The sequence below is a fragment of the Pelophylax lessonae genome (assembly GCF_965119305.1).
Source record: "Pelophylax lessonae genome assembly, chromosome: 1".
Classification (NCBI taxonomy): domain Eukaryota; kingdom Metazoa; phylum Chordata; class Amphibia; order Anura; family Ranidae; genus Pelophylax; species Pelophylax lessonae.
The window spans coordinates 779,750,117-779,771,845 of record NC_138768.1 but is presented as its reverse complement, the minus strand read 5'-3'; the positions used below and the strand labels follow the sequence as shown (position 1 = coordinate 779,771,845).

Here is a 21,729-nt window from a genome sequence, read left to right as displayed (position 1 = left end):
ATTTTTCAGGCTAAGAACATTTCCAGCAAGCATAGAAAATCCTTGCTGATCCTGCCAGAGATGCAGGATCCTTGTCAATTCCTGTGAACTGAACAAGAAGCAAAAACAATGTTCTCTTTCTGTTGTAAACTACTAAACCTAGTAATCCACCATTAAATGGAGATGAACAATGAAGACGTGTTTAAAGTCCAGCTGGTGAGACAAGCATGGGCCCCTCCATAGATTCAGTGGAGAAGTAAGCGTAGTCACCTAGGGACAGGAAGTGTGTTAGAAGGAAGAAAAGCCTGGAAAAGAAAACTAACGCAGCCACTTCATCTGAGAATTGGTCAGCTGCAATACTATATATTACATTTTTTAAAGTAGAATTCCACTTTTGTTAAGAAAAAAAAAACAATCCCTTGAGGGTGATCAAGGATTTTAACTAACATTGTCGTAGAGCCCTACCTGTTTCTGCTGTAAAGAAAAAGCTGTATTTTTGATTATGTCAACATGCAAAAAGACAGTTACAGTAACTGCTTAAAAGTGTTAGCTTGAGTTCAGACTTAACCACTTCAGCCCAGGAAGGTTTACCCCCCTTTATGACCAGGCCATTTTTTGCGATACGGCACTGCGTTGCTTTAACTGAGAACGCGTGGTTGTGCGACGCTGTACCCAAATAAAATTTATGTCCCCCCCCCACATATAGAGATTTCTTTTGGTGGCATTTGATCACCTCTGCAGTTTTTCTTTTTTGCACATACAATTTTGGGAAAAAAAAGCAATATTTTTTACTTTCTGCTATAAAACGTATCCAAGAAAATGTTTTTAAAATTTGATTTCTTCATCCATTTAGGCCAATATGTATTCTGCTACATATTTTGGTAGAAAAAATCCCAATAAGCGCATATTGATTGGTTTGCGCAAAAGTTATAACATCTACAACTGATGGGATTTATTTATGGAAATTTTTATTTATTTATTTTTTACTAGTAATGTCAGCAATTTATAGCAGGACTGCAGTATTGCGAAGGATAAACAACTGACACTGAAACTGAAAGTGATCGGTGCTAAAAGTATGCAGAGAGAAGGGGTTAATGGGGGCGATCAAAGGGTTAAATGTGCTCCTAAGGAGTGCTTGCTAACTGTGCATGTGGGTGCTTATACTGTGGGAAGGCAGAGATCTGTGTTTCTTCAGAAACACAAGATCACTGCCTTCCCTTGTCACAGAACGGCGATCTGCCTTGCTTACATAGGCATATCGCAATTCTGCCTGTGCCTCGGACGATCGGCGGGTCCCAGGGGACATCACGTCCGCCAGACCCGCTGATTGGCTTCCGCTGTGTCCAATTCACAGTGAGAGTGGGTCGCCAGCAGCACGCATGTGTGCCCAGACCCAAGGGGGGCAGAACCACATATCTGTACATGATTCTGTGCAGAGGAGCCGCTGCCCCACAGTAAATGTACATGGGACGATCGGCAAGAGGTTCATTTGTGCATTAAAGTTGCAAGGTCTGCATTCCTTTAGAAGTAATAAACCCTTTGGGAGTATCTCACCAAAAATTAATTTTTTGTTGCAGAAGATGCTTAAAGTCTGACTTGTATCTTAGTGCAGACTTCTGGGAAAGTCAGTGAGCCATTTACGCAATCAGAAAATTGCATTTCTGGTTAAGTTCTATACACCGACTGTGTACAAAATACCTACCTCAAGGTTTACTGTACATATTGCATTGAATTTTACAGAAATTTTATAGAAAACTCCAAAGACATTTTGGTAGGTTAATTGGCCCTTGTCTTAATTACTAGTGACTAAAAAGTCCATGTTTTTTCTTATGTATATGCTTTAGTGATTGGTATGTGGCACCCGTTGCTACCATCTATACACCCACAGTACCACCCTGTAATAGTGCAATCTCTATTCAATAAACTGGCCAAAGTATGTATATGTAGGAATCTTAGATTGTAAGCTCCTTGGGGCAGGAGTGCGTTTGTGTAAATTGATGGCACTATAGAAGTACCTGTTATAATAAATATTGAATTACAATGCTGAAGATTGTAAAGGAAAGATAACTTTTAATAACATCCAATTACAATATGGCTTGTGTAGCATATATATATATATATATATATACATAAGGATTGCCCTGACAGGTTCCCTATACAAGTTGAGATTAAAGGTTAACTCCACTTTCATTGGAAATAATATAGTAAAAAAAAAAAAAAATGATATATATATATATATATATATATATATATAATTTTTTTTTTTTTTACTATATTATTTCCAATGAAAGTGGAGTTAACCTTTAACCTCAACTTGTATAGGGAACCTGTCAGGGCAATCCTTATGTGTCACAGTGGAGGCGCCCTTCATGTCCAGCTACGATGGAGTTTTGGCTGTGGCAGGAATGGCCGCCTTTGACAGGTTCCCTTTAAAGCAAGATAGAAGCAGACATTCCATATATCAGTGTCCTTGTCACTAGTGAGATCTCAGAGCTCTTTTCTTGGGAAAATAGCAATCACTGCAGCTTTAAAGACAATTACTGGAAACAAGTCTAGAGTCAGCACAAGGCCGCTGTACTCTTTACTGTTTATGGTTCCGGAGCTTTACAATTGGTAATCGATTTTTCTCCCCCGAGGTACAGGAGGATAAAGTAACTTGCCCACAGTCAGATTAAACAAACACTAGAGTCTAGATTGGGTTCACCTCGCCGAAGAGGCTCTGACGTTCCCGCAAAGCTGTCAGCTTCATTGAAGAAGGAGATTGGCAATACAGTATTCCTGGGCGCAATCAATGTACAAGTACCAGCCTGCCGTGCCAAGCAGATGTGTAGAATATTTGTGCTGGGAGTTCAGTGCCATCTTGGCGATTAGCAGAAACAATCTTGTCTGTGATTAACGCACAGATCTGAAATGTGTGTCGTCTGTGGTCAGCCACTACTTATTACACCATCAGTCTCTCATTCTGGCAGTGTGCCTTTTCCACCGAGGGTCCTGTAATATAATAATTAATGGCTTGTCTGATTTTAATTTCCTTACCCTTTGCAGTTATGGAGTAGACACCAGGGTCAGATCACACCGGTGGACTCTGATATTCATGGGGAATTTATACTTCCACTTTGAAAGGAGAACGCCATGCAGATATTTAAATAACATTATTTAAATTAAAATACAGATGTGCACTTATTTAATTATTAATAAATTAGTATATCATATTAATAATAATTATTATTACCATTAATATTATTATTAAATATATTTTTACATGTGTCTAATGCCCCATACACACGTGCAGATTATCTGAAGACTTTTGTCTGCAGACTTACCTTTTCTATTTAGTTCAAGGGCCTGTCGGATTGCATACAAATTGAAAGTGTTTAGGTTTGACCTCATATTATATGGTTTTGGTAAGTCTACAGACAAAAGTCTGCAGATAATCTGCACGTGTGTATGGGGCATAACTCAATCTGTTTTAAAAGCAGAAGATTTGTCAGTGTGTTGCTGCTCCTTTGTTGTTCAATCAGCAAACACCAACATATTTCTTGAAGTGTATTTTATTACAGGTATTTACATAGCTCTCAATTTAACATCGCTTTACATATTATACATTACATCGGTCCCTGCTCTCAAGGAGCTTACAATCTAAGGTCCATGCTGTATCAATTTTCAGGGGGTGTATGACAGGTGGCAAAGAAGCGATATGTTGACTCCTCGCTGCCTTTTTTAATTCCTAAACCACGCTGGAACTGCATGCAATACAGTTGCAGAATGGCCCATTTATTTGAATAGGTAGCATTCAGCAGGTGCAACGGGGGTGAAAGTTTTGCCATACCGTGAAGCAAAGCATTGCGAATGCGGCAAATGCACAACCCCATCCAGCTGCCTTTGCAGCATAAGGGGGGACAATGTGGGGCATGTGGAAACTTAGCCGAAGTATGTTTCTGCAGTATCACAAGGTGGAAATAAAGGTAAAGCAGCCCTTTATATATATATATATATATATATATATATATATATATATATATATATATATATATATATATATATATATTCATTTTTTTTTGTTCTTGGATTTGGATATACTTTATTTTTATTCCTATTTTTATATTTAATCTTGTTTTATTAAGTTTTCAACATAATAAAATACAAAAAGAACATCGTACATGATAGACCATTGAGACCGAAGTAGGTCCATGTAAAGTTAACAGATATACCAAAGCTTGTGAATCATGAACAATTAGGGAACTGACAACAGCATAGGTAGGATACATGTTATGTTGAAAAAGAGAGGAACAACATTCTATAATGCGAGGCATTAATATTGGCACATTAGGGAAGTAAATGCATTTGAACCAGATGGACAATAGCAGGGTTCCCAAAAACAAATTGTAGAGAGTTCTCATGAGCATATTGAGGTAGGAAAAGAGAAAAAAAAAGGAGGGGGCGGGGTGTAGCCCCCTATCCCACATGACCAGGTCCTGGAGGCATTATCACTCTCTAACCTTAGTGGAGATAAAGGATGCGAGATTGGAAGAGTAACAAAAACAGTTCCAAACAGACCAGGTAAAGCTGTGGGCCTTTATTATTATTATTTTTAGGTTACCCAGTTGCCGACCAGCTTTTGTATATTTACTGTGGCAGACTGGCTCGTACAGGCAAAATGACTTAGATCTACGTCGCTCGCCTGGGAGGAGCTAGGGAAGCCGATGCGTGTGTCAGGCAGCTCCGATTGGTGCCTGATACCTGCGATTGCTCCCTGCTGAGAGAGAAGGACGGTCGGCTGTTGTAAACACAGCCGACCGTCCTTTTCCCTGAAATGACCACAGAGCTCATGTGATCCTTCTATATAGGATCACATGTCTCTATGGTCATCTCAGAAGCCACGCCCCCCCCCCACAGTTAGAATCACTCCCCTAGGGTCACATTTAACCCCTTGATCACCTATACTGTTAACCCCTTCCCTACCAGTGTCATTATTACAATAACAGTGCATATTTTCAGCACTGATTACTGTAGTAATGTCACTGGTACCCCCCAAAAGTGCCACAATGTCACAGTCCCACTAAAAATCGCAGATCGCCGTCATTACTAGTGAAAAAACAAAAAACTTAAAAAATTACAGAAATCTTTCCCGTAGTTAGTAGACGCGATAACTTTTGTGCAAACCACAAAAGTTATCACTTTTGTGCTTATTGCGATTTTTCTTTTACCAAAAATATGTAGCAGAAAACAAATTGGCCTAAAATGTTAAATTTCGATTTTTTAAATTTTTTTTTTTGGGAATTTCATATAATGAAAAATATTGTTTGTTTTTCAAAATTGTCACTCTTTTTTTTGTTTATAGCGCAAAAAATAAAAATCGCAGAGGTGATCAAATACCACCAAAAGAAAGCTCTATTTGTGGGAAAAAAAGGACGTCAATTTTATTTGGGTACAGCATCGCATGACCGATCACATTGTCCAATAAAGTAACGCAGTGCCGAATCGCAAAATAGGGCCTTGCCATTAAGGGGGCAAATCCTTCTGGTTTTAAAATGGTTAACCTATTTATTATTATTTTCTGGCGTATAAGACTACTTTTGAACCTCAAAAAAATCGCCCAAAAATGGGGGGTCATCTTATACGCCGAGTATAATATCTCCAAGGTAACCTAAGTATAAGATTAACCGGTAGATGAAAATTAGGGGGGTCGTCTTATACGCCCAGTCGTCATATATGCCGGAAAATATGGTATTTATACATTATTAAATATTATTATTGTATTATTATTCATTTATTTAGCTCCCAACAGTTTGTGCAGTGCTTTACAAAATGAAGAACAGTTGCACAATGAGAACAGCGAAAGGGTTACAATGGCCCTGCTTGTGAGCGTTTATAATCTCAAACTCTAAATGGGTGTTGACTCCTGGTTGTGCTGTCTGGCAGAGGTGTATGAATTCTCAATGTGGCTGGACAGAATTACATATCCATATTACCTGTTGGAGTTCAGATTTAAAAGTATTTTAGAATTGATTGGTATTTTATATCAGATTAAAGCGTGATAGTGAGCTTATTGGGAATTTTTGGTGGAATTTGTCATTCTTTTACCACTACCAGGTTGCCTAATTATAGCATATTTCATGAAGATGATTAGATGAATGTTCACAAGTGGAATACCGAAGTGTTAAGAATGTCTTGTATTTTGGTGACGGGGAGAAGCTGTCAGAAGGGGTTTTCTGTCTGTCCCAGTACTGTAGATGTTTGTTTTATTCTCTCGGCACATTCTGCCCCATTAATACGGCAGAGCCCTCCAGGTGGGAGTATGAAAATTCTAATCTCCTCAGTGGCTGAGCAAGTTCCAACAAGCTCAGCCTAAGTGGGATCACCCAGGCACAAAAGTCTTTTGACAAGTTGCAAAGACGTATTTTAGAGGTCATTCCATTACTTTATGTGAGCACAAAGATCATTCATTTTACATAAAGTCTATAATCTATGTGCAACTCTGATTTACCTCTCTGGGATAAAGGATTTCTCTATAGTTTATCGAGCAGAAAATTTCCTTTGGTGTCATAACTTAATAAAGGGAGCTGACCTTTTTTTTAAATCAAGGTTTTAAAAAGTGACTTTCTTTGGAAGCAAATGTCTCAGCTTATTGTAGATCATGCTTAAAGAGGAAGTAAACCCTCCTCTTCAATTTGTACCTATAGGTAAGCCTATATTATGGCTTACCTATAGGTACTGTAAATATCTCCTACACATGTACAGTTTAGGAGATGTTTACTTTGCATGCAGCCAGTGACATCACTGGCACATGCGCTCTGAAGGAATGGCTCCTCGTGCCGTTCCTTCAGAGTTCCGTGCCGTGACCATCTGCTCCTGTGCGCATGCGTGAGAGTGACGTCATCGCAGCTCCAGCCAATCAGATGGCCGGATGCCGCAAACCCGGAAGAAGGGCGAAAGAACATGGCTTCCTTCTAAGGTAAGTATTTCATAATGAGCTAGTATGCGATGCATACTAGGTCATTATGGGTTTGTCTTTCAAGTGTTCATTTAAAAAAAAAAAAATCTGAGGTTTACAACCTCTTTAAGGCCCGCTTACACTTTTGTGACCTAAAAGTCGTGCGATTTTGCTGCAATTTTTTGCCTCGATTTTGTCTTGATTTTGACTGGATATGAAGCAATGCCTGCATAATCTTGAGGTCTATAGACCTCAAAACGCATCAAAGTCGGACCAAAATGGTGCAGGGACTACTTTGAAGTTACACCAATATGAACAGTACTTATTGGAAATTATAGAGTACGACTTGTCATGTGGCTTTGCAGTCCTAAATGGCAGGACAAGTCTTACAAGTGTGAAAGGGGCCTTAAGGATAAGTTCACCTTTTCATAAAAAAATAATAAATGCAATTATTTTGCAGGTAAGGAAATGTGCATTTATTATTATTCATTTTTTAGGGAGCCTGCAAAGCATTGCAGCAATGATAACCAGATCATGGGTGCTATGCAGAGCTCCTGCAGACACTCAAAATAGCTGTCTGCCCATACCTCCAATGGGCAGGCAGTTACTTGATAGCAGGAAGAGTCAATTATCTATGAAGTCGCTCACCAGCGCCCTTGCAGTTTATTGAGAACTACAGGCCATCAGCTGCATGGCTGACAGTAGCTTTAGTTCTTTAACTGATTTCTGACTGTATGCTGTATATATACAGTGGCAAGGCTCTCCTGTGCAGGATCACGTACCTAGTATGTGATCCTGCACTTTGAGTCTGGGGCGTGCACGATCCACCCCCACTGTGATTAGCATACAAAATTGTCTTTTTTTTTTTTTTTTATTTATAGAGCAAAAAAAAAAATTCAGAGGTGATCAAATACCACCAAAAGAAACCTCCCATTTGTGGGAAAAAAGGACATACATTTCATTTGGGTACAGTATCGCTCGACTGCGCAATTGTCAGTTAAAGTAACGCAGTGCCATATCTCAAAAAATGGCCTGGTCATGAAGAGGGTAAATCTTCAAGTCGTTATTTACCGGAAACTATGAATGAATGATGTGGCGGTGAGGGCGGAGCCCTGCACCGCCGTGTTCTTGTCAAAAAGTGACAGTGAGTTGGGAGAAGAAGATCCCCTGCCTGCTGTCACAGAGCGGGGGAGATTGGCAGAATTGGCTGCAGAAGCTGGAACATGTTGTTAGTTTTACCCTAAATACCCTAAATACGAGTGGAACATGTAACATGTTCCAAAAGTGAACTTATCCTTTAAGGGCTCATGCACACAGGCCTTGAAAAACGCCTCTTTTACCTCTGTGTTAGCCTATGTGTCCATGCGCACACAGGCATTTATGGGCGTATTAGAATAGGAGTGTTTACAGACTGTAAAAAAAAAAAAAAAACATCACCAGCGCATTCAGGGAAGGATCATTTGGACAGAAAAGGTTTGATATGCCTAAACACTGCTAAACTATATCATGGGCTGATCTCCATGATTAAGCCAAGGGGTGGAGCGAAACGCACTGAGGGTGTGGCCTGGCTGGGGGCCAGGCTGAGGTTGCCATATGGTATCATGAGCAGATCTGCTTCGATGTACCAATATAGGGACATCCACTTTCACACTTGGCTAAACTCTAGACACATTTAGCTGGCCAATGAATCCATAAACACTCAAACATTTGACACGCCCAAACGCATGTGCAACATACATCTTTGGGTGCATTTTTTAAGCTGTTTTTTCTTTCCAGGAGTAAAAAATGCATTCAGAGGAGAAATTTAAATACCCAGTGTGCATAAGCCCAAACGCTTAAAGCGGAGTTCCGGGCACAGATGTCATTTTTTAATGAACATACCCCCGGGACAGTCAGGGCTAGCACATTCCACAATGGCTAGCCTCTGATCTGTCCCGGTTCACGCTTACCTTTTAGAAGAAATACTTACTTATAAAATTTCTTTCACAGCGTTTCCATCTCTCTTGTGGGCAGCTGAAGCCGGCGCGGTCCTCTTCTGCGTCTTCTTCCGCGTCTTCTTCTCCCAGAATGCGCCGCACCGGCCCCTTTCGTCACTTCCAGTGCGGCGCCGCATTCCTAAACAGCTTCTGGGCATGCCCAGAAGCGGTTTAGCAGGGGAAGTGACGAGCGGGGCCGGTGCCGTCGCATTGATTCCTGGGAGCGATGACGTTTAGCTCCCAGAAATCATCGCAGCGCAGGAAGTGACGGGGTGAGCCGCGGCTCCGAGGGAGGAAGTACCCTGAGGTGAGTATTTACGATCGTCAATTACAAGGTGAGTTTTTTAAAAAAAAAAAAAATCTAACTATCCAATTCCTTTTCAGGTTAGGCTGAACTAGCGGACGGGCACAAAAAAAAATATCGTCTTTGTGCCCGGAACTCCGCTTTAACTCTAGACCGATATTAAAAAGCATTAATTATTGCTATTACATATTTTTAAAAATTTGTGAATGAGAAAAAAGCCAGCCGTGCTGCTATATGTCCCAGATCGCACTGCAGGCGACCGTGACTTTATCGAGTGTATGCTGTATATTGTTTTGGATTTTGTAAGTGTTATTTCACTTCATTTTTAACAATAAATTTGAAGGTAATGCACTATTAGTCCCTTCTTCTTTTTGGTATGATCTCCCTGGTGGCATCCTCACCCCTGGAAGCCTATAGATCCCCCTAACCGGGAAGCTGACGATTGATCCATTCCATTTGGGATTCCATTCCATCTAGCTGACCAATTGGACTCTTGGATATCACAGTATATGCTTCCATCTCTCTCGAATGTGGTAAGAGTCCACTCATATCACCGGGTGTCATCACAAAATTGAATACTTCTTTCAAGTCACTTTTTTGGATTGTTTTTTGGGAAGAGGTCACACCCACCCTTCATCACTTCCTAACACTCATCATTCATCAGTTGGTTTTCCTTAATTTGGGAACACTTTCTTCTGGATGCAAAAGACTTTATTTCTAGTTGTTGAATCAATTTTGATTTCACACTATGGACAGTTTTGTTCTCTTGTTTTATATTAGCGCACTTTTGTAACGTATTATTTATATGGTACAATTTTTATATATTTTTAAAAATTAAATATATTTACAAGGGCTCCTTCCAACCACATTCATTGAGCTGCCTCCTTTTGCAGAGAACAACGTGGGCTCAATGCAGTTGTTTTCTAGGTGCCCGGCTCACACCATAACACGGCATGTTTTTTTTTTTATCGCAACACACCTCACTTCATGTTACCCCATGTCATCAAAGTGAATGAAATACATTTTGTGCCCTTTAAATAAAACAAAAAAAAAAAAGAAAGGCAAAAGGTAAACAGTGCGTTACTTTGTAACAATGCACAGCACGGTCCTTACACAATGGACACCAGCCCGAACTCGATTTAGCGTGGGGGCTGGAGTGTATATCTAAAGGAAAAACTTTTTTGTTTAGTTTTGGATAGAGTGCAAGTAGATTAGAACACCTGGCAGATTTTTATTGCTGCCTTTTAGGGAGAGGTGGGGTGTAGTTATGTATGGACTCAAATACCTTTTAAGCCCACTTACATCATTTGCAACCCCTATATACATCTTTCAAGTTCATTTTTTTTTTCTAAAACTGATTCATATTTGAGTATATCTGAGGTGTAATATAAAATGATCCGCTGATAGCATTTATAATGTTTTTATGTTTCTGAAATGGATTGGTTTAGTAGATGTAAGGGCCCAGCAGAATGTGTCTTGACCATCTTGGGAAGAATGGTGAAGTTTGGATGCACCATATGTGCACTTGCTGAGCTTAGTGCAGCATGACCAATAACACGTGCTTTACTTCAAAGGGGATCTCCTGCCGGGCTCAGCTTCAGGAGGAGCTTCTCTTTGACTAAAAGGTCATTGCATGGTCATTGTGTAAACTATGTGCTCCTCGCACATCATACATGCTGCTTCATGCCGCACTGCCGCATGTTACATGACCACATCCATCAGCAAGGTGGAAATCTGCTGACAGAAATTTACTCTGAAGGGAGTTTCTTTTTTTTTTCTTTATCGTAAAAACTGAAAAGTTTTTTTTTTTTTTCCCCCAGCTGAACATGGCAAAGCATTCGACACTTGTTGAAACCATTTAGAGAAAGCATCACCATTTTTTGTTTCAAGTGATTCCATTGCATTTCTGAAATGTATCTAATAAAACATTTTGCTTATTACTTAAGGGATGAGGAGTTTACCCTGCACATTTTTGAGTCAACTAGTCAAGTCCATAAAGTAGTCTTTGCTCTTTGCATTGTTTGAAAACCATGGTGTAAGCAGAATTTCCTCTTTAGAAATTGAGCTACGTAATAAATGTCAACTTTGTTGATTGGAATACTTATTATGAATGTGTGGAGTGTATACCACCATTTACTGACTCAGGTGATATTCCATGGATTAACGTAGACCAAGAATTCAAATTCAGAAGAATCATTAGAACCTTCATCAGTATTACAGCATCCATTGACGTGGAATCGTCTGAGGAAGGAGCTTTGTACGCATGCTCCGAAACGCGTTACGTCATCATTAGTGGACTTGTGGTTCACCGCTGTCCAAGCTTGATCCGGCTCCCCCCATTGGCTTCCCCTAGGTATCATCGTCTCCCACATGCTGGTTCGGCCTGAGAGCGGAAGTACCATGTACTGGAAGAGACTCAGGAGCCATAAGGATAAGCTACTGCCTTAATGTAAGTTTTTATTAATGTCATGCAATAAACCTTCACTGCTACACTCAGCGGCACCTGTCCTTCTTTCTCTTGTGTGCCAGCTGGATTTCTGCTTCTGCCTGTCAACAGCGCTGCCCTCCGTGATAGCATCAGAACACTGTACTACTCTGAAGTCCTGACTGTCCCCCCCCCCCTCTTCTCCATCTAATTGGGGACCCACCTTATGGCACAAGCGCCCAACACATCCTCTTGTTCCTGCCCCTAGCAATAAGCACAAGTAAAATCTAGCCGGCTGGTTGAACCCGAGTTAAATAACCGATCAGCTTAATACTTTCAGCCTGCCCATACAGGGTTTGAATCTCATTCCGAACTGCCTGAGATTCGAACCGTCCATGGCCAGCCTAAAGACGTGCTGATAGGTTAACTGGATGCTATCTAAAACTGGCCATGGTATGATATGCTTCTGAGCCCAAGATGGCAGCCTCACAACAGAAGATAAAAATGCTTTGATTCCTAAAATAAATTAAAATTAAATAAAATCTGAAAATGCATTAGCGAGGCAGAAACACTGAGCAACAGCAGGAAGCAATGTCTGCATACATTTATAATTAAAGGTAAATACACACACTTTAAATAAAATGTATCTCTTTCAGGTGTATATCTAAGATAAAGAAATAAATAATAAAAAAAAAATGAAAAGATTGCAGTTGCAAAGCATACTGGTGCAGACAAAACAGAAAACATTTCCCAGAAATCGTAAATACATAATTGATTATTTAGGCAATTTACAGTCCATCTCTGCAGGCTATTAAATAAACTTTACTACTGAATGGTTTTATAGGCTGGGTGGTCGTAGTAGTACATGGACTTAAACTTACTAAACACAAAGGAGTAATAAATGCTTATCATGTGGCTCCACATTTGACCGTTCTTGAGACCCAAGTGTGGAATCTTTTTATAGGCTGTAATGAACATTGAGACAGCCCTACAGACTTCACACCTACCTCTGGAGCTCTCAGGCTCATTGACCCTTCTGACAAATGCTGTACCTGGCAGTCATGCCTTGCTTTGGATTGATTTCTCAAGAGTTTAAAATGTTTGTACATTGTTTAATCCAACAAAAGTGGTAGCGATTGAACAGTGTTAGTGAATTATTGCAAGAGCTGTTTATATAATCGGCATCTTGCCTTCCATGTTTTTGTTTTTCTTTATGATTTTTTTTAATTTCAATAATTTTTATTGGGTTTTTGTAAGCAGAACAAGTTGAAACAACGTACAGGATTACAAAATGAACATTAGGGAACAACAGTACCACAGTCATTTAGTGAGATATGACAGGAGGAATACAAAGGAGGGTAAAAACCAAAACAAAACACGCCAACAGAGCTTCTAATCATACAATCGTATAACCAGAAAAACATTGTGGGGTTACTCAAGAACATTTCAGGCCATCTAGATAGGAATATATTGGGACTAGAGCAGTCCCCCCAGCCCAAGCACCCCTATTGGGATCCAACTGTGCCGAGTGGCTGGGATGGCCGCTCCAACCATGCATTCAATGGCATATTGTCATTACAAGGAGTGACACCAGTGGAGGAAGTGTAGGGGACCAGCGGTTTGCAGTACTAAATTAGCAGTCCTCCACATGTGGAATTTAGGCTGGTGCCATGACTTCTGTCCAATGTTTCCTTTCTCTTGCAGCATCCTATGGAACCATGGGTACAATGCTTTGCAGCCTCCAAAAAAGAAAAATCTATATATATATTTTTTTTTTAACCTGTAAAATCATGTGCTTTTATCGCTTTTTTATTTATTTATTTTTTTCATTTTTATTTTTTTTTACTAAGGCTACATTCACACCTGAGCGTAGCGTTTTTCGCGCGTTTTTTACCGCGATTTTACCGCGATTTTTGCGGCGTTTTTTACCGCGATTTTACCGCGATTTTTACCGCGATTTTTGTGCAGGCGTTTTTAGATTGAATAGAGATCAATGGAAAACGCCTGTAATCTGCCCAAAAAGAAGCTCATGTACTTTTTTGAGCGTTGGGCGTTTTGTATACAGCGTCAAAACGCTCAGATGTGAACAGGGGCCATTGAAATGAATAGGATTTGTCTTGTTGGGCGTTTTGAGAGCTGATCCTAGAGCAGAAAAACGCCCCAAAAACGCCCCAAAACGCCTAGATGTGAACGGAGCCTAAAGGTGAACTTGGCCTTTTAACTGGCGAAAAAGAAGAAAAGTTTGTGTCATGGGTTAGAGAGGGGTGGGGGGAGTAAATGGAGGGGGGTAATATTTTGCCCATGGTGGGGCTTTAAAGAAGTACTTCACTTCTGCTTTATAGGGAGATTCACACTGGAACACAATGTGGAAAAGATGCATTCTGTAGGATTATCCCATACTACACATGGAAACGCTGCCCCTGCGAGACAAGGACATGTGCCCCTAATTGTTATTGGCACCCAAAACGGATCTCACAAGTGCAGCAAGTTTGCAGCCACCAAACAGCATGGTACCACAGTACTATGCGGTTTGCTGCAGTGCGATCTGAAAAAGTAGGGCTTGCACTATTTTTCTCCGCATTCTAGTATGTTTGGCAGCCCATTGAACAGGAACAAGCACATTTTAGTGTCAACCGACCCTCAAAGCAATTATAATTTGTAGCAACTGTCACAAAAATGTTCCAGAGTGATGGAAATAATTGCTGTTCAAACATAAAATCTTTTTTGCAAAGTACCACTTGAGAATTCGAGGTGTGCTCCTAAATTTCTATTGATACCTGCAAGCATATTGCAAATAAAACTTCCGTGGAATGAATTCTTTCTCCATCTTCTATAAAATTGCATTCACACGTTCCAGGCCATATTGCAGGTGCTGGCTGCTTTATTTATGTTGCTATGAAAAAAAAAAAAAAACACAGTGACGGGTTTGCTGCAGCATTTGGGCTCCTGCCCAGTCTGCTGGTTTATGACCTTGCTTGACATGTGTCTCTATTTCTCGTGCAGTAGTCGGTCTTACATGCCCAAGATGTAAACAGTTCCTTGTTGTTGTTTTTCATTATGATGGCATAGAAGTGATAGGAGGAAATGTTTTAGAAACCATATTATGGTTCTGCCTGTTTCCAGTAGACCGGCATGTGCTAGAGGCATCTGAGATTTCCCACATGCTGTTCATGCCGTAAACTGGAGGCAATGACTCCCTTCTTCTTATTTATATTTCATGCCCTTATCCTAGATTTGTCTTTTTTATTATTTATGTTCACTGATATATACCCAGAGGGAAGGATCTATGTTGTTTAGAGCAGCCAATCAGAGCTTCCTTTTTTTTTTTTTTAACTTAAACTGGAAAAATGATATCTGGAACCTTATTGGCTGCTAAGACTAACATATTTATTTATTTTGTTAAAGGTGAACTGTAGATTAATCTATGTTCAGTGATATGCTATGCACATAAAAATGCAGACATGCTGTGCACTATATAATACCCCAAAGCAGCATTGTGGGATGACCAGAAACCTTTGCGTTCAGCGTACAATTCCGCATGCTTATGTAATGCATTTGCAGTGTGTAACCTTGTGTTTTGCATTTCATTTGTAGTTTTTTTTTTTCAGCCATTATTTATGATTTTTGTTTTATTTGGTCTTTTTTATGGAGTTCCATTTATATTTACCTGCATTTGCAGTGTATTCATCACCGCTTCAGTTTATATGTGAAAAAATGCAGTATGCTCTATTTTTTTTTTTTAAATGCACTTTAATGTTGTAAAACTAGACTCATTGAAAGAACACTTAGCACTGTGTTTAAAAACACACTCATCTAGATCTGGTGTAAGCGAACCTAAGGCAGGCCATAGACGGTGCAAATTTCTTTCCTGCAAAATAAATTCACATAATTCTCTCATCAACTCAGAAAGTGCTGACAGAGAAAGCCCACCTGCCAAGCAATTGTGAGGGGTGATGGGGCGGGAGCGGGGGGAGCCGTCCCCTCCAGGAGAAAACAGTCGCTAGTGGCTATAGCAGCCACTTGCAATAATCACAAGCGAATCTGGCAGGCTGGTTTTGCCCAAGTTCATCGATTAACTTTGGTACATTCAGCCTGTGCATTAACGGTTCCAATCTCGCCTGGTTGCTGCTGAACTGGCTGAGATTCGAACCATGTATGGCCAGCTTTAGTGTGGTTCAGTGAACGCAGCACACTACTGCAGTCCCAGTTCAGCCTTAGAATGTACTGTTATGTAAAGCTCTCATCAACTGCCATTCTGTGTCAGTTTGAGTATGGACAGAGGCATGATCAAATTCTTATCTTCTAGATGTACATTGCATCCGTATTCTCAATTAAGCCCTGGCATAGGATAGACAGTGGGGCAGGTATTTGATTTTCCATGTACCAGGCTACCCCATTGCTTTAAATCGCCTAGCTAGCAGTACTATGGGAACAAGAGTTGTTGAGCCTTGATAATGTGTATGGAAAGAGCACACCACCAGTGATTCATTTTATAGAAAAATTGTGATAATAATACTTTCTTTATATCGTCTTTTCTTAGGTCATGTGACTGGGTCTCTTCCCTACAGCCCAACAATGCCCAGGTTGGGGACTGGGCTAAGCCAAAGTGTGCCACATGTCTTGGTGACGTCGCTTCAGCCATTTCATGCTCTCTCTTCCAGGCCATTTAGAATGGGGTGTGCTGTCAAGACAAGAATATCCACTCAGCCTATCAACCACCCAGCCTCACCCTGCTTGACTGACAGAGCCCTCTGCTCTGCACAGACTTGAAGGGATGGTGTGAAAAAGCTGAACCAATGTCACCAGGACATGTGACGCCCTGTGACTCGGTCCAGCTCCCAATATGGGCTTTGTTGAACTGTAAAGTAAAAAAATTCATTGACCTAAGTAGTGAGCCATGTCTAGCCACGTGAGTGATATGTGACTTAATAGAAGGGGAGCATGCTTGCTCATTACTTTAATTTGCCTACCTGGCAGTAATATGATGGTTTGGGAACACCAGTTGCAAAGTCATGACTATGAATAGGGCACACTATCACCAAACACATATCCTGCTGACGTCAGTTTAGCTTTTTCACGCTTTCCCTTCCCCTCCATTGTCAGTCAAGCATCTGATCCATCCCACCCTGCTTGACTGGTAGCACACGTCTGCTCTGCATGGGTGATGGAAGAGAGGACATGACAAAAATTTAGTGACATCGCCAGGACAGGTGACGCACTGTGGCAAAGCCTAACCCCCAACCCAGGCACTGAAGAGAAAAAAAAGTCATGGTCACGTGACCTAAGAAATAAGCCATGTCTAGTAAGTATCTTGCCATTACATAGGAGGAAGTACTAATAAATGTCAGGATCAACATTTATGCACCCTAATGCACCCTAGTTTATTGTAAATGCTGTTTCTCCCAACCTCACCTAAGCTACATTTTTTCAAACCAGTTTAGGCAAGTTTAGCAGAGTTTAGCAGCATTTGGCGTTTAGGAATTTATTTTTTTTCATTGGCCCTTTAATTTATTCTGGCCATTGAAATGAATAAATGCTGAAATGCTAATAGCGCCCAGTGTTTATGTGCATTTTAGTGTTTTTTTATGCCCATAAAACTTGTCTCCTAAACGCAATTCTTCTGCTTTGAGGAGAGGAGCTTTGACTGCCTTTAAACTCTTCTGTTCCTACACTCTGGTAAAAGCTTATGGAGTTGATTTACTAACACTGGAGCGTGCACAATCTGGTGCAGCTGGCCATAGTAGCCAATCAGCTTCTGTCTTCAGCTTGTTCAAAAAAGTTTTGACAAAAAAACCTAGAAGCTGATTGGTGCATCAGATTTTGCGCACTCCAGTTTTAATAAATAAACCCTTATGTGTGCATCGACACATAGACTTTTATTGAGTTTTGTTCAGGAGCTTTGGCAAAAAAAGGCCAACAGGAGTTTAGGAGCAGCAGTGTGCATGAGGCCTTAGAGGAAAAGCAAGGGTATGAAGAGCAGTCACGTGATCTAAGAAGTAAGCCATGTCAAGTAACTGAACTTGCTTACCAGAAGGGGATTTGGTGGCAACGCTGCAGAGATGGAGAAAATGTCGGGATCAACAGTTCTTTTTAGAGAAAAACTATGAGCATGGAGATATGGTATAATTATGAGGATAGATTTAATGATTTTCTTTTTTTCTTTTTGTGGGGGTGGGGTGTTCAACCATTTTAAATTTCAACCCTTTCCAGCCTCCTTGCTGTCTTTAGAGAGAGAGGGTGGTTGGATATCACAGAATCATGTGACAATGGTTAATTTTTAGCACTGGTAGTTCACTGACTGATTGATTATATTGACTGGAGGTGCCTATTACTCAGGCTGCTGCTCTACGATTGGTCCCTTTGGTAACAATTACAGTTTGTATTGTGTCAGTGAGTCATGCATACGTAGAAGATGGAAAGCGGCTTGCATATTGGAATGTTTGTGTACTTTGAGTGATTTGTTTGTATAGCGGTTGTCATCATAGTTTCTGTGAAGACACCGTATGTTGGCAGTGCGTCTGCCGTAGACCGTTTCTAGTGGCAGGAAATTACTGTACAAAGAAAGCACATCTAGAACACAAAGCAAACATTCAAACCGTTTACGGATGTTTGTCACCACATGCTCATGTTATAGTTAAATTAGTTTGAGGTATGTAGCTATCGCCAGCATGGCCTAAGACAATCAAGACTTAGTTCTTTCATTCATTCACTCCTCCTCCCTTGTGCAGTATAGTGCTGTGCATTCTTACAAAGGTCTCTATGCTGCAGTTTATGGCTGAATGATAGCTCAGGTACAAGTGTGTTGGAGCTTGTTCACACCTAGCCCCATTGGGCAGTGTTGCCCAACACAGTTTCAGCACATAGACAAGGGAAGTTGTCTGGATGTCCTGTCTTTAGTTGTCTTAAGTTATCTGTATGGACCAGTTGCATCTTCATCCAGCCCATTGCAACGCACTACACCACATTGCTGCATACTGTGGTGTATCAAGTTTTTAAAAAAATCCCATTCTATGACATATTAAGTTAAAAAAAAAAAAAAGAAAAGAAAAAGGTAAAAGGATAAAGCAGTAGCCGTGTGTTATACAGAGCCCAAATACGCTTGTGTTGAATGCCTGCAACTGGACATACAGTACAGTATATGCAGGAGGTCCCTCCCACCAAAAAAATGCTAGAAAAATCTGTACCAGTGCTTTTAGAGAGAGAATTGTAAAATACATTTGGGACTTCCACTGCTGATGTGCATTTAAAAATGTTAGTTGCCTGGCTGTTATGCCCACACCCTGTCATTAATACATTTTAAATGACTCGACTAGAACTAGTTTTTTGCATACTTGTTCTGAGCTAATGATTCAGAGCATCAAAGCAAGATTGTCAGCATGGCAGCCAGGCGACACCAGCATATTTATCTAATTTCCTGCTTCTTTTAAAGCTGAACTCCGATCGGATGTGAAAAGCACCAGTAGAAATAAAGTATACCACCTTTTTTCTTTTAAATGGCCAACTGCAGCATTATGCCTAAATGTGCCAGTATGTGGTGCATTATGACTCATTTACCTTTAAAACAGAGCCCTCCTGCACTGTGGTCACCGCTGATGATGGGAGTCATCATGGCACAGCGCTCTGCATTCAGGGCACACTTGCACATTCGTAGTGATGTCATCAGCTAGAGCCAATGTGAAAATGCCTACCTTTTGGGGAAAAAAAAAGAAAATGCCTTATACCGTACCTACAGGTTAGACTTATTTTAAGCTTACCTGTAGTAACAAATTTTATATCGGAGCTTACTACTGCTTCAATGCCATATTCATTAAACGAAAATAAAATGTATTAGAACAGCCAATCAGGCTTCTCTGAGTTGTACAGTTGTGTTCATCTTATGCCTAAATCTTCGTGACAGGAGGACAGTGCAAAGGGGTGACTCGACAGTGTGTTACTGCAACTTCATTGTCCAAGCTGGGCACCTGTGTTTTTGAAAAAAGCAAAATTCCAGGATGAGACTAGATAAGAAAATGATTGTAAACAGCAAAGTTTCCATAACCTCAGTCAATCAGCACAGCAATTATCCTATGGCTGTTGGCAATATAACTCCAACCTATGGCAACCAACAAGGTTTCCCTCTTTGGCAATTGGCAAGCTAGTCCTAATTGTTGACAAATACCAAGGATTTTCCAACCTATTGCAACCAGTAAGGTTTCTTCTTTTCAGCATTTGTCTGAAGTAATCTGAAATCTGGTTGTTACAGGTAATTGTAACAACTACACTTTTTTTTTAGTATGTTACACTGCAAAAAGCAATCATGTGCTGTCATATTTAATGATTTAATTAATTTATTATATACATTATTTTAAATGTAATTATTACATTTACATGAAATATATTCAAATATTGAATTATGTGTTGTCAACCAGGGGGATATATATTTTTTATCCAATTAGGGCTCACAAAAAATATATAAACATGATATCTCACTGGATAGCAACAGTCACTGCGCTTCCTTCTTTGGCTTGCCAAATTTCATTTTATTGATCATTTTTCCCATGATGTGAATGGTCTGGATAGATTTTTTTTTTCACTTCTGTAAATTTTCATATAAAAGGTTGCTTTCTTTATTCTTATCACAAAAGTGAATTTGATAATTGGCCTATCAGGACGAGACATCTTGGGGAAAACAACATATTTTTGTATGTAGCAATTTTCAGCTGCGTGGGAATCAAACCCACCAGATGGAGAGACAATGAATGTGTCTTACACTAATCAGATTCTTGGACTGTGTCTTTCCTGGCGCTACTGAGAATGAAACATGTCCGTATGAAGAAAAAGGGCAATCTGCTCTACCCAGTTCTAAGATGGTGTTGTCATGTCTCTGATTCCTTACTGAAGCATCTGATGAATGCAAATTTTAAAATATGTGACGGTCAGATGCCTGAACTTCCAGGTGATAGCATTGGGGTACAGTAGAAGCATATACGTAATTGTTGCATAAATTTGCTGATCAAGCCATACAATAAAACAAATTTCCATCCTAAGCATTCAATGCCAGAGTATTTTGGCCAGTCATGGACTCTGGGCTCATGCACATCAGAATATTCTAAAAAGAAAATAGAATTTTGGGATGCTAACTGTCCTTTAAAAATTAGGGCATTTTGTCACCTTTAAGTTAACCAATCACAAACTTGGCAATTAAAATTCAGCTTAAAATAAACAAATGCATGTCAACCTGTAAAAGTTGCAGTTGGCCCAATGCTCCCACTTTCTGAGCCTTCTTATTAGTATTTAATAGGATGAGAGCCCTGATTGATAAATAGGTAGGCTGCAGAGGAATTGATTTTTGCATATCATTTAGGCTGTCTGTAACCTTGAATCCACTTACTGTTTGACATGTGGTTTTCACTAAAGGTTGTGTGCGTCAAACACATAAGCCACATGCCTCTTTGTTTATTTTTTTTTGCTGAATTGTAACAAGCTTTATTGTTGTGTGAAGGGTTAGACATGATTTAGCCCCTATGTACTGTCATGCATTGACATGCCTTGCGTTGCTTTCGGTAAATCGCCTATTCAAAATGAATGGGCTGTTTTTGGCCAACTGAGATGCAGGCTGGATTAGTGGTGGTTAGGAGGTCAGGGATTTACCTTTGCAAAGACACCAGCTCTGTTGAGTGTGAGCCAGTGGTCGAATGTCAAGAAGTCATCCAGCTGATATACAAACAATTTTTCAGAAGGTCTGGGGGGCAGGCATGCATATCTACATGTACATCCGACACCCAGGTGACTCAATAAATTGACTTTTCACATGGTGATCCATCAGATGTCAACTAATGTCTGATGTGATCCATGCACATACGCTGAATCCTGTTTATGAATATCTTAAGCTGTGGATAAGTAGTGATAAGCAAATTCTGGCACTTTCAATAAATACCTTTTTAGTCTTTAGGAAGGGTTGTAAAGACCCAAAATGCTGTATTCAAATGTAGGTGGTCATTTATTAGTTGTAAAGATGACCTACTATTGATTGGGGAAGATGAAAATATGAAATAAATAGCTAGATTAGCATTTTTAAAGTTCTCTGTCCTGACCTTTTTGGACTGAACTGGAATGTGCCCTGGAGATGCCT

At 40.1% G+C, this 21,729-nt stretch overlaps 1 protein-coding gene across 3 annotated transcripts in view; it reads left to right on the top strand.

Moving 5' to 3' along the window:
* The window catches only part of SLIT2 (slit guidance ligand 2), a 415,524-nt gene that overhangs the window by 87,105 nt on the left and 306,690 nt on the right, over positions 1 to 21,729 (top strand). The gene's annotated exons all lie outside the window — the stretch shown is intronic.